Below are 9,494 nucleotides of genomic sequence, written 5' to 3' on the forward strand. Positions count from 1 at the left end.
GTTGAGTAGTTTCAGATCTTCTAAGGCAGGAATGACTCAAAGGATGGAAAGGAAACATACAAAAAATGGAAGGAAAGCACAAAACGGAGTTTTGGAGAAACTGGCATCCACGCGATTGCATGGGCGATGTAGACGCATGCCAAGCGCGAATCAACAGCGATGCGGCCGCATGACTGACGCGACCGCACGCCTTAAGCAAAACGCATATGACGCAGCCGCATGACTGACGCAACCGCGTGACAAGAAAACCTCCGAATGACGCGACCGCGTGACCCACGCGGACGCGTGATAGAGGCCACGCACCAGAAATTGCAGAAAACGCTTCCAGCAATTTCTGAAGCCCTTTTTGGCCCAAATCCAAGTCCAGAAGGCATAGATTAGAGATTATAAAGTGTGGGAATGCATCCATTCAAAGAGAGCTCGCCAATTTAGTTACTTCCCATGATTTAGATTTAGTTTTGAGAGAGGTTCTCTCATCTCTCTCTTAGGATTTAGGACTTCTCTTAGTTTTAGGAGTGACTCTCGATCCCAGGTTTAATGTTCCTTTACTTTAAGCTTCCCTTTCACTTTTATTCATTCCATTACTTTAGTTGATTATTCACTTTTGCCATTTAAATTATGAATTCTTCTATGTTCCATATTGTTTGAATTAATGTTATTTGAGGTATTTCAGTTTATTATTGCTTTCTTTTAATTATGTCACCATTGCTTTCAATCTGAAGTCATTTTTATTCCAGTAAATTTACTTTTTCCCCTTTTGGTCTTGGTTAAGAAATCAGTAACTCAGGAGTTATCTTAGCTCAATATAATTGATAACTGTTATCTTTGCTAATTGAATTGAACTTCAATAATCCCAACCTTTTCTTAGGAAATAAATAGGATTCGAGGATCAAACTAATTAGTCCCTTGACTTTCCTTTGCTTTAGTAAAGGTCAACTAAGTGGAATTAAGATTCAACTTTCATTATTATTGATAAGGATAACGACGTCTGGACTTCCAATTTCTCATACCTTGCCAAAAGTTTGCTTTACAGTATTTATTTATTTTAATTGCCGTTTAAATTATTTGTCATACTTATTCCTCACTCTCAACCCCGATTTACAACCTGTATAGCCAATAATAAGAACATACTTCCCTGCAGTTCCTTGAGAAGACGACCCGAGGTTTGAATACTTCGGTTATCAATTTTTAAGGGGTTTGTTACTTGTGACAACCAAAACGTTTGTACGAAGTGATTTTTGTTGGTTTAGAAACTATATCTACAACTCGACTGTTTTATTGAAATTCTTTACTAGCAAAAATATATTCGTCAAAAATGGCGCCGTTGCCGGGGAACTGCTAACGTGTGCCTTATTATTGGTTATTGTAAATATTTTTCTTTTACTTGTTTATTTATTTCTGTTTTTCCTTTTCAATTTTATTTGCTACTATGAACTCTCACCCCTCTCGCTTTAAGTTTGGTTCTAAATTTGTTGAAGGAAACAGAAGCCACAGTAGGAATATGCATCAAGGTCAGACCAATCAAGGATGGATGGAGCCAAGAGGATCTAATCAACCCTTTAGGCAACAACATCCTCCAAGATATCATGGACAACGACCATTCTACAATGCATATCCAACTGATAGATATGGTGGACAACCTTGTAACTACCAACAAGCCCCACCCCGTGCCTATAGACCATCCTCACACTCACAAGCTTCTCTTCACCATTCACCACCGTATGATCCTTTCCTACCCCAGTTCCAATCCACTCACTCCCAAGCACCACCACTTCTCCATGTTTCATGTCCAATTCCATCACCCCGAGAATCAGAGGTCCGCCTCAAGGAAACAGTAAATAAACTTCAAACAACCATTCGACAACTGGAGCAAGCAGTAATTCAATTAGCTTCTAGATGTTCGAACATTCAAGGACCAACACAGCCCCATATGGACAATCTAACGAAGAGCGTAGTATGAAGGAAATACTAGAAACTCCAGTGGACGAGACAGAGAATGAATTCTTACTAGAACAAGTAGAAGAAGCTGTCATTACGCAAGAAGAAGAGTTGGTTGAAGATCTAGGAGACACTGAACCTCCATGGGAATTCAGAGCTGAAGAGAACTCCGTCAAGGACGTTACAATTGATGCTAAGGAGGACAGTGCACAATCCCCAAGGCAAGTCGTTTATGAAGAACTAGACGGAATAACCCAGGACACCAATTCCCTTGATGATGATAGTCACAAGTCAAGTTCTCTTAGTAATGAACTTGCATCCGCAAGTGAATTCTCTAAGATCGAAGAATCTTCCCCAAATGAATACGAAGATGATGCAGAAGTAGATTTCTCTCAACCTCCAATCTATGACTCGAGTGATGAGGAAGACACAGAAGACTTTGACCAGGACACAGATGCATTTGAAGATTCTTGCAAAGAAGTGGAGGAATTCACAAAAGAGCACAAGGGAGTAGAACTTATAGAACCACTAGAAACACCTACCCCAAAGCCATTACCACCCAATACAAGCTTCAAGTGGGTACAATCCTTAACCTTTAACTTTACTTTTTCACTTGAATATGGTTTGCTTGAAACAGATGGCCAGCTTAGAGCTCTCTGCGGCTTTAAGAGTAAGAGGGAAATGGCTCGTACTCAGAGCTGGTGCACAAGGTTCAATAAGGTTCCACGCTTCAACTTGAAGTGCACGGATCGGTATCATATTCAATCGAATGGATCTCGGAAAACGTTTGGTCACCATGGTGAGAATCTACTTTCTAAACTGCCCGGATGGAAAACTATCGAGACGGAGGCAGTTTTAACAGCAAAGTTTGGGATCTTGGAATCTATTCTGACATTCATCATTCCGGGAGCCTAAAAATATGTTTGAAGCTGCTCAGGAGCTTTAAATGCCTAGTTTGGGACCCCGGAGGCTATTGGCATTCCAAGCATTGGTGGAGATTTTTAGATGAATTTAAACATAAGCCGCCATAACAGGAAGCTCTTCCAATGTCCAACTTAAGGACTTTAACTAAAAGTGTTGGGTGGGAGACAACCCACCATGGTATGATCGTTTCTTTTGCTCCTTTAAATTTATTTTGTTTTGTTTGTTTTTGAGTTTTATCTTATTTTGCTAAACCTGGAATCATGCATAACATTCACATTAAGCATTGCATTCTGCATTCTGCATAAAAAAAAAAAGGTGCTCCGTGTGACCGCATCATCCATGCGATCGCGTCGAATGGCGTAAAACATTACCCACGCGACCGCATCATCCATGCGGCCGCGTGACCTGGAGATCGGCGTAAGGATCCAACGTCCAGAAAGTTGGGCTGGAATCGTGCGGCCATTGTGCATTTTGCACAAGATGCCTATGCGATCGCCTGCCCCATGTGATCACTTCACCTGCACACACCCAATCCCATGCGACAGCGTGAGCGACGCGATCGCGTCGCATGGATTGCACAACACCCCAAAAGGAGACAGAAAGTTGCGCGGAAACGACGCTGGATTCGTGCGTTTCGCACAAATCCCAGTGACGCAATCGCATGCTTCAGGCGATCGCGTCATTCACAAATCCCATATGCGATCGCATCACTTCCCATTCCGCTCCAGCCACGCGACCGCGTGTCTTACGCGATCGCGTGGTTTCAAAATTATAACCTCCCAATCATGCGAACCCTATTAGTCGCCCCCTCCCCTGAAACCCTCTCCTCCCTCTCTTCCCCACCAATCCAACCACCACCATCCAACCGCCATCACCGCCACCCCCAGACGCCGCTGACCTCCCAGACGCCGCCGCCACCTACCCCCCTTCCTCCTCCTCCTTCTTTCTTCTTCTTTCTTCTTCTTCTCCCCCTCTCCGCCACTGCCCCCTTCGCAACCACCACCTACCGCCGCCGCCCGTCCCAGCCGCGTCGCCCCCATCCGCCACACACACACCTACCTCCTCCCTTCCCCTCTTACCCCCTACCCTATTACCCATCCCTTCTTTCCCCCCTGCCCCGAACAACTGTGCCCACCACCGCCAGCCGCCGCGCAAAATGCCATCACCACCACCCCAGCCACCTTTCTGCCCACTCTCTTTATTCGGCCTATAATAAACCCATATTTTATGATATATTTTGTGCTTAGTTTGAGTGATTTATTCAATCCTTCACCCACTGATTCATGTTAATTGCATGGTTTTACTTTTCCTTCCTTATTATATGATGTATGTGAAAAACATGTTTCCTATGCTTTGAAATTAATTATTTTAATTACCTTTATTTCCATTCGATGCCGTGATTAGTGTGTTGAGTAGTTTTCAGATCTTCTAAGGCAGGAATGACTTAAAAGATGGAAAGGAAACATACAAAAAAGGAAGGAAAGCACAAAACAGAGCTTCTGAAGAAACTAGCATCCACGTGATCGCATGGGCGATGCGGACGCAAGCCAAGTACAAAGAAGCAGCGACGCGGCCGCATGACTGACGCGACCGCGCGCCTTAAGCAGAAGGCACATGACACGGTCGCATGACTGACGCGACCGCGTGGCAAGAAAAGCTCCAAATGACGCGACCGCGTGACCCATGCGGACGCGTGACAGAGGCCACACACCAGAAATTGCAGAAAACGTTCCCAGCGATTTCTGAGGCCCTTTTTGGCCCAAATCCAAGTCCAGAAGGCATAGACCAGAGGTTATGAAGTGAGGGAATGCATCCATTCATAGAGAGTGACCACTTTAGTTTAGTTTTCACGATTTAGATTTAGTTTAGAGAGAGATTCTCTCTCTCTTTAGGATTAGGATTTAGGACTTCTCTCTTTAGGAGTAACTCTCGATCCCAGATTTTAATATTCCTTTACTTTAAGCTTTCCTTTTACTTTTATTCATTGCTTTAGTTGCTTGTTTACTTTTATAATTGAGTTTATGAATACTCCCATGCTACAGATTACTATTTTGAATTAATGTTATTTTAGGTATTTCAGTTTAATATCGCTTTCTTTTATTTATTAGTTACAATTATTCCCAATCTGAAGACATTTTTATTTTGATAGATTTATTCTTCCCCCTTTTGGTCTTGGTTAAGAAATCAGTAACTCAGGAGCTATCAAACTCAAACATGCTTGACAATTGTTATCTTTGTTAATTTGAGCTTCAATAATCCCAATCTTTTCTTAGGAAATAAATAGGATTCGAATATCAATTAATTAATCCCTTGACCTTCCTTTACTTTAGTAAAGGTTAACAAAGCGGAATTAAGATTCAATTATCATCATCTTTGATAAGGATAGCTAGGATAGGACCTCTAATTTCTCATACCTTGCCAAAAGCTTATTTACAGTCATTTATTTAATTTACTTGCTATTTAAATTACTTGTTCTTCATTTACTTTATTTGTCATTTAAATCACTTGCTTCTCATCCTCTAAACCCCGATTTACAATCTTTATAGCCAATAATAAGAACATACTTTCCTGCAGTTCCTTGAGAAGACGACCCAAGGTTTGAATACTTCGGTTAACAATTTAAAAAGGGGTTTGTTACTTGTGACAACCAAAACGTTTGTATGAAGGGATTTTTGTTAGTTTAGAGACTATATCTACAACGCAACTATTTTTACAAATTCTTTACCACCATAAAATCCCGATCGTCAGCCTACCAGGATTCGACGAACGCCACCCTTCTATCCTTAGTCGTTATTTCATTATTTTCTGTTTCTGTTCATGTTTAGGCTAGTTAGATATGCATGTTGTAGTGGATTTTAGGTTGTTAGGTAGACTAGGATGTGGTTAGTGGATTTAGGCCTGTTTACTTGCACTGTTCATGTTTCTGTTTTATCAAATTTGCAATTCTGCTGTTGCTGTGATGTTTGTAATGTTCATATGCTGTAATTTCTTGTTTCATGCTGCTCTTTACACTGAATTTTCATGTTTATATTCCTTATATGTAATTGCAAGCTTTAATTTTAATTCATATGAACTATTTGATTGCTGTTTATTTTCCGGGACAATCCAATTTTAGCCGGAATGCTGCCCAAATTTTTGTAAAATGTTTTCGTTCATGTTTTGGTTTTGGCGTTTTGAATTCTGTTTTCCTCTGCTTTAACCAAACCAATTCATAATTGCCAGGGCATGCTTTCATATCCTTTTTAATTTCCCAGTTCATAAAATTGCGTTTTTCATGTTTGATTCTAATTTTTGCTATTGCTATATCTATTTGAATCATCATCAACATGTTTTCCTTGTTTGGTTATGAGTTACCTATCGCTTCTAGTTATGAATGCTTGTTACTTAGAAACTTATCCTTATGCCACTTACCTTAACCCATTTTTCATTGACTGACTAATTCTGATTTCCTGAACTTTTTTTTTTAATTCTAACCAAACTAACCTTTTAAAATCTTTTTTCTGGTTTTTCACTTTCTTTTAACCCTCTAACCATGGCATACTGATAATTTCTCCTACTTAACATGCCTTCTATTACATTTTGGATTGTGAATTCTTCTTTTCAGACTTTTAACTCCTATACAATCCTTAATGCACATTTACTTAACTCATTTTCCTTATCCTATTGCTTCTTTGCCACTTTGTGTTTTCTTTGATTATTTGCCTATTTGCTTTCCTATTTTTATATATATCCTGGTTTTCTATTTTTCAGGATGTCTGCTAGCCAAAGAAAAGGAAAAGGCAAGGCTACTACTGGCAAACGAAAAAGAGGAGAAGCCTCTATGTTTATCATAGATCTCATGCATGATGCCTCCTAGCGGGAGAAAAACTTTACCCCACAGGAGAAGGCTGACCAACTGCTTCCTGCCACTGATCCAATAAAATTTGCAAACCGATACTGTGAGCTAAAGTATCCGGTGTTTGCAACCTCTAGGAACCTATACCTGGAAAAGACCTTAAAGATCCCAGAAGAACTCCAGCAATACACCTCTGACCAGATCAAACAAAGAGGCTGGTTCTTCCTGGAGAGACCCCTGACTGAGGTTAATGCATCTTGGGTTAGATAATTCTATTGTAATTACTTCAAGACCTCCCTAGATGCAGTGAATCTCAGAGGGAAGCAGATTCTGGTTACTGAAGAGGCAATTGAAGATGTTCTGAAGCTTCTGCCTATATCTGATCAGCCAGATGGTTATCAGAAAGCTGAGGAACGCATGCGCTTTATGAAGTTTGATTGGGATGCAGTCAAGGCCCGGATAGCCCTTGACCCGACTGTTCCTTGGATTATGGGTCAGAACACCACCATGCCCAAGGGAATCAAGCGGGCATACTTGAATGATGAGGCTCGGCTGTGGCATCAGATACTTAGCAACTTCATTATGCCGAGTACTCACGAGACCGATATACCTGCCGCTATGATCACCCTCCTATGGTGTGTGATGGAGGGTAAGGACCTGTACTTGCCACACTTTATCCTGTTCTACAAGGCCAAGGTCCACGTCCGAGGCACTCTTCCCTTTCCCTATTTGGTTACACAGCTGGGCCGTCGAGCTGACGTGCCTTGGGAGGATGCCAATGAGAGGCCACCTGCTGCAGAATGCAAGAAGATTATCCCGTACAGCAGGAACTTTCTAGCCTTGGGCTACAGACCTCCAGTCCTCACTGCTCCTGGTGACACTGCCACACCATCTGCCGGCCCCTCTTCCTCTACAGCTATACCTGCCACCACCACTGCACCTCCACCTGCCCCAGAGCCCATCTATCTTCTAGTGCACCACCTGTTTCGACGGCTTGACCAGATGGAGCGTCGCAACAAGCGACGCTATGAGCACCTGAAGCTGATGATACGATCTGGCGACATCCCCTCCGAGCCTGACACACCATCCGAGGCATCCGAGGAGGAGGCGGATGTTCCCGAGGCAGAGACCCATCCTCAAAGTGAGGCAGAGCAAGCAGGCACCCAGCAGGCAGCACACCTTCAGGAGGCTCTGCCTCAGATTCAGGCTGTAGACCCTGAGATCCCCCTTCAGTCAGCACCCCCTCCACAGCAGTCAGACCCTCAGATCACCACCTCAAAGACCCCAGCTACCCGTCCTTCCAGTGATGACACGCCTTCACATCCTGCTTGAGTGAGCATCAGGGACGATGCTACATTTTAAGTGTGGGGAGGTCGCCATCTCTGGCGTTCTTTTTTGGTGAACCACTACATACTCTTTTTATTTATTTTGCTATTTTTCTGTATTTTTCTTTTTATTTCTATTTTGCAGTACTTATACATTGCTATTTTCATGTATTTATACTCTATTTCTGCATTTTGCATTTTTAGTTCATATTTTAGCCACTTAGTTTAGTTGCAATTCTAACTTATTAGTTATAGAAATTGTGGATTGATTAGTATAGTTTACCCTTTTTAGCATAAGATAACTCGGAATAGATTGAAAAGAAAAAGGAAGTAAACTAGAGACTTTAACAGAATCAAAACAACCCACACCTTGTATATATAGCATTACATGTTAGTTAATTAAACAACATTTCATCAAAGAGAAACACTAGAACTTTAAGGCCACCTTAAGTTTTACATTGAGAATAATGGGAATTTTTAACTAAACCTGCATGACATACATAATTGATAAATGATTTTGAGCTAGAGAACACACAGCCTATGAGTTTTGAGCTTAATTGTATGGTTACATTCAAACCATAATTTTTATTCCTGTGTGTTCCGCCCTTCTTTTATATTCTGGTGTTCTTTACTTTGTCTTAATCTATATGTCCGATTATAGAATATAGATGCATACCAAAAGAGTGATTGAGGCCATTATTTGATTTTAGCTCACTTATCCTAAAATAGCCTACCTTTCACATCACCCTTGTTAGCCCCTTGAGCCTTTAAATCCCCTTTTATTCTATAAGCCACATTACTAGTCTTAAGCAGAAAAACAAAATAAAATCCTAAGTTGAATCCTTGGTTAGCTTAAGATAGAAATTGTATATGGTTTAAATGTGGGGAACCTATTGGGAACATGGATGATAAATACAAAAGGTAGAAAAGTTGAAAAGAATAAAATAACTCAGATAAAAAGTTTTGGAAAGCATGCTCATGTAAAATCAAAATAATTGAATTACTATGTGCATTAAAAAAAATATACAGCAAAAAAAAGTGTTATGAAAAAAAAAAGGGGACACAAAAAGAATCCCCCAATTATGAAATAAAGCAATGCACATGGGATAAAAAAATAAATAAATATTGAGATATGAGCATGTAATATCAAAAGTGAGAAAATATGGAAAATAGGTAAAGAAGCTTTGATTTAGAAAGTATGTATGTTAGGTGAGATCTTAGTCTAATTAAGGATTCACTTATTAGCTCACTTAGCCTTATACATATACCCTTACCTTTACCTTGGCCCCATTACAACCTTACTTAAGACCTCATGATTTTTGGTATGACTATATTCTATGATTGTTGATTGGTTAGATGAAGAACAAAGTTATAGAAAGTAAGAATAAATAGAAGAATAGAGTGATTAACCCAATAAACACTGAGTGATTAGAGAGTAAACACAAAATCCAGTGAGGGTTCAATAGCTCATT

The sequence above is a fragment of the Arachis ipaensis genome, chromosome B3 (assembly GCF_059453495.1).
Source record: "Arachis ipaensis isolate K30076 ecotype BB chromosome B3, ASM5945349v1, whole genome shotgun sequence".
Lineage (NCBI taxonomy): Eukaryota > Viridiplantae > Streptophyta > Magnoliopsida > Fabales > Fabaceae > Arachis > Arachis ipaensis.